Consider the following 9146-nt stretch of genomic DNA (forward strand, 5'->3'; position numbering starts at 1 on the left):
GCTCTGGCCTGCCTCTTTGCCCTGGGCCTTTCTTCCTTCCCACACTAAGCCTCTCCTAGCCTTGTAGTCCTCCGGAGTTTTATCCTCCCTTGTCTCATTCACTTTCTCAGAAACCTTATCCTTCCTGGCTCCCCCCCGTGGCCTTGAGGTTATCTTTGCTCTCTCCCATATACAGAGATAAAAGCAAGAGTTTTCCCCTTTAGGTTTCCCAAACGCAGCTTTCTCTTTATCTTGACCCGTATACTGTGTACCCATCTCACAACTTCTGCTTATTTCTGTGTCCCTGTACCTCCTTTTGCATTTTCAATTTGTTCCATCTCAGTTGGGTCACGTCGTTCTTTTGTATTGCCTGCCCTTCTCAACACATGCTTGGATCCTTGACTGCTCTGGTTGTGGAGAATGCCTGGTTTCAAATTGAGAGGAGACAATCTAAAGGGGGCTGATGGTGTATTCAGAGGCAATGTGTGTGAGTTCTGGAGACAGATAGACCAGAATTCTAATCTCAACTCTGCCTGCTTTTTAACCAGTTGACTTTGTCTCTTGTCAAGTCACCAGGTCATATTTTTCTCATCTTTAAAACAGAAGATAAGAAAACTATCTAAATGTACAATAGAAAATTGGTCAAATCAATTTGGGTTATATTCATACAATGGATGTAGTAATTAACAACCATTACTACAAATTACTATTTTGCTGCAAACCTAAAACTACTCTAAAAAATAAAGTCTATTAAAAAAGCAAATGAGACATGAAAACGCTCCAGATATAATGTTACATTTTTTTTACAGGAGTTAAAATATGATACCAACTTTGTAGAGCAATTCTATATACATGTATACTTAGAAAAAGACTGGAAAGAAATACTGGGGATAATGATACCGCATAGCAATACTACTAAGATTGAGGTGTGCACTTGCCTGACATATAGCAGGTGTTCAATAGATACTTGTTACTATTATAAGAGAAATAGAGCTGACTTATGAAAGGTTTGGGACTTCACACCCTGGAACCTTCATGTCCTTAAAATAAATATCTACTTTTTCTCTTTGAGTAAGCCAAGAGTGCCCATAGTTGATAGATTTGAGTATGTATCAGCCACAGATGAAAAGCTCTAACAGAAATGGGCTGATGGGGGACGACAGGGAAGGTGTTGAGTAAGAGTGTGGCCTGCAATTCAACACTCTCATTTTCAATTCTGTTACCTGTTATTCACCATTTATAAAGCACTCCTAAAGCTCTGTAAATACTATAAGACAGGTAAAAACTCAGTCCCTGTCTTCATGAGAGCTCTTTCATTTTAATTATATATATACTTTTCTGATTACAAAAATATAAATGTTCACTGTAAAATTTTTGGAAAGCATAGAAGGTCTGAAGAGGAAAGCAATGATCACTTTTATCCTATCCATCATACCTGGAGATAACCACTACTCTTTCTGATGTATATCCTTCCAGTCCTTTGTTTTCTTTTTGCATACTTTTTTTTTTTTTACAAAATTGGAATTATCTTGTACAATATGTTCTACAACATAATTGTAGTGGCTGTATATTATTCCATCATTTGCATGTGCCATGCTTTACTTAACTACGCTGGGTGTCAAACTTTTATTATTTTTTTATGACGGGCAAGGCTACATGTAACTTGATCAAACAATTGGAGATACTATTTGGCAGCCATTTGATTAGTGTGAAGTTCACCCTTTAGAACCAACTCTGGAAACATATGGATTTTTATTTAATGTCTTATACCGTTCTAAAGTACCATGGAATGAAGAAAAGGAAATATGCATTTAGAGAGACTTTGGGGAAATGCTAGACTGTGAGCTCCTCAACAATAGGGACCAGTTCTTACTCATCTCTATCTCCAGCATCTAGCATAGTCCCTGATATGTTTGTTGGATGAATTGGTGGACGAATGAATAAGGGAGAGAGAGGGGAAAAAAGCCTCAATGAACTCAAATTGTAGTAATATTTCTATAAAATAAGGAAAGAGGTAAGAGTGAAGCAAGAGGGGAGCAAAGGCAGGCAGGCAAAGATAAGGAATCTTCATCTTTATCTTTAAAAAGAATACTACTCAGCCATAAAAAAGAATGAAATAATGCCATTTGCAGCAACATGGGTGGACCTAGAGATGGTAATACTAAGTGAAGTAAGTCAGAAAGAGAAAGACAAATACCACATGATATCACTTATATGTGGAATCTAAAATATGATGCAAACAAACCTATCTATGAAGCAGAAACAGACTCACAGACATAAAGAACAGACCTGTGGTTGCCAAGGGGGAGGGGGTTGGGGGAGGAAAGGAGTGGGAGTTTGGGGTTAGCGGACGCAAACTATTATATATAGAATAGATAAACAAGAAGGTCCTACTTACTGTACAGCACAGGGAATTGTATTCAATATCTTGTGATAAACCATCATGGAAAAGAATATAGGAACTTCCCTGGTGGCACAGTGGTTAAGAATCCACCTGCCAATGCTGGGGACATGGGTTCCATCCCTGGTCTGGGAAGATCCCACATGCCTCGGAGCAACTACGCCCGCGAGCCACAACTACTGAAGCCCACGTGCTCTAGGGCCTGCGTGCCACAACTACTGAGCCCGTGTGCTGCAATTACTGAAGCCCGCGTGCCTAGAGCCCATGCTCCACAACAAGAAAAGCCACCGCAATGAGAAGCCCGCGCACCGCGACGAAGAGTAGCCCCCTCTCACCGCAACTAGAGAAAGCCCGCGCACAGCAACAAAGATCGAACGCAGCCAAAAATAAATAAAAATAATTTTTAAAAGAATATAAAAAAGTGTGTATATATGTATAACTGCATCACTTTGCTGTACAGCAGAAATCAATACAACATTGTAAATTAACTATACTTCAATAAAAAATTAAACAGAGTCAATAACACTGCTTCAGTGAAAATTATCAAACAAATATTCTATTGAGAGCAAAATTCTTTTTGTATTGCTAAGAAATTTTTAAAACACAATATTATTTGAAACTTAAAAAAAAGAAGAAAAATGAGTGAAATGTAGTAAAAGCGCGCCTATTCCTCCTTATCAGCAAGTCCAATGGTGGCAGTCTGATTTAGTGTGATTCTGACTACACACCACTCTTTAACATTCACTCTCTCCTGTCCAAACATCTCTCCCAATTTGGGAGGCAACATATCCTAATTTACTCCACAGGAGGTCAACTGACTTTATGAGACACACACCCTAGGGTCTATATGGGTTCCAGGATCTCTACAGGACTTTCTGCTATGGTGCTGTCCCTTGGGAAATCAACGTAGGTTATTATTACTTCTTTAGGTCCCACTTATACTTTCTTTTTTTTTTTTAACTAAGAGCTTTATTGAGATAGAATTCATATACTATACAATTTGCCCATTTAAAGTGTACAACTTAATGGATTTTAGTATATTCACGGATATGTGCAACCATTAATGACCACAGTCGATTTTACATTTTCATCATTTTAAAAAGAAACCTTGTACCCTTTAGCTATCTTCCCCCATCCCTCCATCTCCCAAAACCTTATGCAAGCACTGTTCTACTTCTTTTCTCCATAGATTCCCCTATTCTGAACATTTCATATCCATAGAATCATATAATATGTGGTCTTTTGTGACTGGCTTTTTCCACTTAGCATGTTTTCAAGATTCATCCATGTTGTAGCATGTATCAGAACTTCATTACTTTTTTATGACTGAATAATATCCCATTGTACGGATATACCGTATTTGCTTAACCATTCATCAGTTGATGTACCTTTTGGCTATTATGAATAATGCTGCTATAAACATTCACTTTTACAAGCTTTTATGTGAACACGTTTTCAGTTCTCTTGAGTAGGTAACTGGGAATTGGGACTTCCCTGGTGGTTCAGTGGTTAAGAATCCGCCTGCCAATGCAGGGGACACGGGTTCGAGCCCTTGTCCGGGCAGATCCTACGTGCCGTGGCGCAACTAAGCCCGTGCACCCTAGAGCCCTGCGCGCTGCAACTATGGAGCCCATGCGCCTAGAGCCCATGCTCCGCAACAAGAGAAGCCACTGCAGTGAGAAGCCCACGCACCTCAACGAAGAGTAGCCCCCACTTGTCGCAACTAGAGAAGGCCCACGTGCAGCAACGAATGCAGCCAAAAAAAAAAAAAAAGATAACTGGGAGTGGCATTTCTGGATCATATGGTAACTTTATGTTTAATTGTTTGAGGAACTGCCAAATTGTCTTCCAAAGTAGCTGTACTATTTTATATTCCCACCAGCAGAGTTCCAGTTTCTCCACATCCTTGCTAACACTTATTTGATTAAAGTCCATTTATTTAGATCTTCTTTAATTTCTTCCAACAATGTTTTATAGTTTTCAGAGTATATTTTTGCATTCTTTTGTTAAATTTGTCCCTAAGCATTTTATTCTTTTTCATGTTATTGTAAATAGAATTGTTCCTTAATTTCATTTTCAAATTGTTCATTGCAAGTAAATAGGAATTCAATTGACATTTGTATATTGATCTTGTATCCTGCAACCCTGATGAACTCATTTATTAGTTCTAATCTTTAGTGGATTCCTTAGGATTTTCTGTATACAAGATCATGTCATCTACAAGTACAGATAGTTTTACTTCTTCCTTTCCATTTTGGATACCTTTTATTGCTTTTTCTTGCCAATTACCCTGGCTAGAACCTCTAGTACGATGTTGAATACAGGTGGCATCCACTTATAGTTCTTGTACACTAGGCCATTCCGTTTTTCTTTTTTTTTTGATTGATGTTACCTGTTTATCTAGTTACTTGGTAACTAGTAAGGAGGACAGAAGTCCTCCTTAGTACTGAAAAACCCCATATTATTATGTTCAGTATCTTGAAAATATTCAATAAGTATTATGTGATTGATAATGATAATTAGAAAAAAATGACCTCTCAGAGCCTTAATTTGAACCTTTTCATCTGTTGCTTGGCTGGCTCCTCTCACCTTAAACCAAAATGCACTGATTGACTTACCCTCTGCCTCTATTTCCTATCCTGGTTATAACCCGACAACCAGGCACCCAAACCAGGAACCTTCAAACCATTCTAGTCTTCTACTCCTTACCTCCTACGTTTAATTGATTAAGTCCCCTTAATCCTACCTTCTAATTATTTAGATTTGGTTTCCTCTTCTGTATCCCTACAACCACTGTCTTAGTTCAGGCCTTCCCCACCTTTCATCTGAAATTATTATTATTATTATTATTTATTTATTTATTATAAATTTATTTAGTTTTTAGTTTTGGTTGCTTTGGGTCTTCGTTGCTGCGCGCAGGCTTTCTCTACCTGTGGCGAGTGGGGGCTACTCTTTGTTGTGGTGCACGAGCTTCTCATTGTGGTGGCTTCTCTGGTTGCGGAGCATGGGCTCTAGGCGCGTGGGCTTCAGTAGTTGTGGCACGTGGGCTCAGTAGTTGTGGCTCGCTGGCTCTAGAGCACAGGCTCAGTAGTTGTGGCACACGGGCTTAGTTGCCCTGTGGCATGTGGGATCTTCCCGGACTAGGGCTCGAACCCATGTCCCCTGCATTGGCAGGCTGATTCTTAACCACTGCGCCACCAGGGAAGTCCCTCACCTGAAATTATGATTGTATTCTAGCCAGTGCCCTTATCTTCTAGCTTATCTCCTCCAATCTTTTCTATATACTGTTGCCAGGGTGATCGTGGTAAGCTGAGTAATGCTCACCCCCACAAAAAAAGAAAAGATATCCATGTCCTAATTCCTAGAGCCTGTGAATGTTACCTTATATGGCAAAAAAGTAGGACTTTGCAGATGTGATTAGGTTAAGGATCTTTTTTAAAAAATATTTATCTTTTGGCCGCACTGGGTCTTAGTTGTGGCATGTGGGCTCTTCATTGCCATATGCGGGATCTTTAGTTGTGGCATGCAGGATCTAGTTCCCTGACCAGGGATTGAACTCGGGTCAACAAAGACCCAATTCAGCCAAAAATAAATAAATACACTTATTTAAAAAAGAGAGAGGCAGAGGAAGATTTGACATACAGAGAGGAAAAGGCCGTGTGACTACAGAGAGAGAAATTGTAGTGATGCAGCCACAAGCCAGGGCATGCCAGCAGCTACCAAAGCTGGAAGAGTCAAGAAACACACTTCCCTAGAGCTTCCTGAGGGATCATGGCCCTGCTGACACCTTGATTTCATCCCAGTGATATTGATTTCAGACTTCCGGCTTCCAGAACTGTGAGAGGATAAATTTCTGCTGGGTATTTTTTGTTTGTTTGTTTTTTGTTTTTTTGCGGTACACGGACGTCTCATTGCTGTGGCCTCCCCTGTTGCGGAGCACAGGCTCCAGACGCGCAGGCTCAGCAGCCATGGCTCACAGGCCCAGCCGCTCCCCGGCATGTGGGATCCTCCCGGACCAGGGCATGAACCCGTGTCCCCTGCATCGGCAGGTGGACTGTCAACCACTGCGCCACCAGGTAAGCCCTAAATTGTAACTTATTGTGTGGTGATTGATGTAAATGAAACGTATTATGGTAATCATTTTGCAATATATATTTATATCAAATCATTAAGTTGTACACCTAAAAGGAATACAATGTTATGTCAATTATATCTCAAATAAAAAATAAAACTTAGGGGCTTCTCTGGTGGCACAGTGGTTAAGAATCTGCCTGCCAATGCAAGGGACACGGGTTCAAGCCCTGGGCCGGTAAGATCCCACATGCCGCAGAGCAACTAAGCCCGTGCACCACAACTACTGAGCCTGCACTCTAGAGCCCGCGAGCCACAACTACTGAGCCCATGTGCCGCAACTACTGAAGCCCGCGTGCCTAGAGCCCGTGTTCCACAACAAGAGAAGCCACCCCAGTGAGAAGCCCCCGCACTGCAACGAAGAGTAGCCTCCGCTCGCCACAACTAGAGAAAATTGACAGGCAGCAACGAAGACCCAAGGCAGCCAAAAATAAATAAATAAATAAATAAATAAATAAATTTATTTTAAACAATAAAAATAAAACTTAAAAAAAGGAGACAAAAGGGCTTCCCTGGTGGCGCAGTGGTTGACAGTCCGCCTGCCGATGCAGGGGACACGGGTTCGTGCCCCGGTCCGGGAAGATCCCACATGCCGCGGAGTGGCTGGGCCTGTGAGCCATGGCCGCTGAGCCTGCGCGTCCGGAGCCTGTGCTCCGCAACGGGAGAGGCCACAACAGTGAGAGGCCCGCGTACCGCAAAAAAAAAAAAAAAAAAAAAAAAAAAAAAAAAGGAGACAAAAAAGCAATCTGTTTCATGAAATCATATGATTTTTTTTAACATCTCTGTTGGAGTATAATTGCTTTACAGTGGTATGTTAGTTTCTGCTGTATAACAAAGTGAATCAGTTATACATATACATGTATCCCCATATCTCCTCCCTCTTGCGTCTCCCTCCCACCCTCCCTACCCCACCCCTCAAGGTGGCCACAAAGCATATGATTTTAAACAGAGGTAATTTACCAGTGATGAAATATGAGACCTATAAATGTCTTTTAATTCATTCCCTTTACCAATCTATTCATCCTCAACATGAACAATATGCTTCAGTATACTGAGTAGTAATGAAAAGAAAAACCATAAGTATGAGTATATTATTCTCAGCTGACTTCCTCAATGCATTTTCCAGTGGTATCTTTTCTTTTCCTAGCATAGATTAGCAATGAATCCACGCCAGGCAAAGGATCTTCTTGTGCATAACATAAAGTGTGCTTTTGGTGGGGGGACACACAGCATCAGTGAAAGCCTCATAAAATAAGGGCTTGCTATTCTTTGGGATTTCAGTCAGTGCACATTAAAAAAGTATCTGTAGTTGCTAGCACTTTTATAGCCTCTCAGTGGAAGTTAACAGTGGCCAGAAGGGACTAACTTTATTTTGCTTTTAAAAGAAGGCAGGAAAACACGTCCACCAAAACTCATGGACCACATCTATAGAGCTGATAAGGGACTAGTTTAAAAAAAAATTCAACACCTTGTTGACAAGGCTCTCAGGGAATTTAACCAGGAAGTTATTCTCTTTTTCTTAACCACTGTGCCACCAGGGAAGCCCAATATACTTCTGTGTATTTTTGAATGTTTCCTTCAATAAGTATATATTACTTTTAAAGTCAGAAAAAAACGCATTATTTTTACAAAACCCTTCAATATCTCTCCATCATCTACAGATTAAAGTAAAAAATTCTAAGCATGGCACAGGCCCTTAATTGTTTGGCCTATGTCTATCTCTCTAGCCTAATTTCCTGTCACTCAGCCTCCCCACTTCTCTTCAGCCATGACAAATTACATAAAACATAGGTCATTCTGTCTCTGACCCTGTCCACACTGATCTCTCTGACTTCAACCTCTTAGTTAAGACCCAATTCAAAGGTGCTCTTTTCTATGAAGGCATTCGTGATCCACTCAAGCAGAGCTACCTTTACCTCTAATATGATACTATTATTTTATTTGCCTACAGTATTGAAGTTATTTGTTTACATTAACATTTCTCTGCTTATGTTGTTATTGCCTTGAGGAGCTACACAAAAGTACAACAATTTTTCTTTTCATTTGTTATTTTAGTTTTTCAGTGGTGTAAAGAGCTGTCGTGATTAGCAAAGTATAAGTTCATTAAAATGGTATTGAATCCATAGTAGCTTTATTTATTTATTTATTTATTTATTTATTTATTTATGGCTGCATTCGGTCTCTGTTGCTGCACACGGGCTTTCTCCAGTTGTGGCGAGCAGGGTCTACTCTTTGTTGCGGTGCGCAGGCTTCTCATTGCAGTGGCTTCTCTTGTTGCTGAGCATGGGCTCTATGCATGCAGGCTTCAGTAGTTGTGGCGTGTGGGCTTCAGTAGTTGTGGCATGCAGGCTCAGTAGTTGTGGCTTGTGGGCTCTAGAGCGAAGGCTCAGTAGTTGTGGCACACAGGCTTAGTTGCTCCACGGCATGTGGGATCTTCCCGGACCAGGGCACAAACCCGTGTCCCCTGCATTGGCAGGCAGATTCTTAACCACTGTGCCACCAGGGAAGTCCCGTAGTATCTTTTTTGTAGCTATGTATTTTTTCACTTAACAGATACTAGAAACCATCATGTTGGAGTCTCTAAAATATTAGATATGAAAAGTCCTCATAGATCTTTATGCATTTATATGGAAAG

Source organism: Mesoplodon mirus (genome assembly GCF_964341445.2).
Source record: "Mesoplodon mirus genome assembly, chromosome: X".
NCBI lineage: Eukaryota > Metazoa > Chordata > Mammalia > Artiodactyla > Ziphiidae > Mesoplodon > Mesoplodon mirus.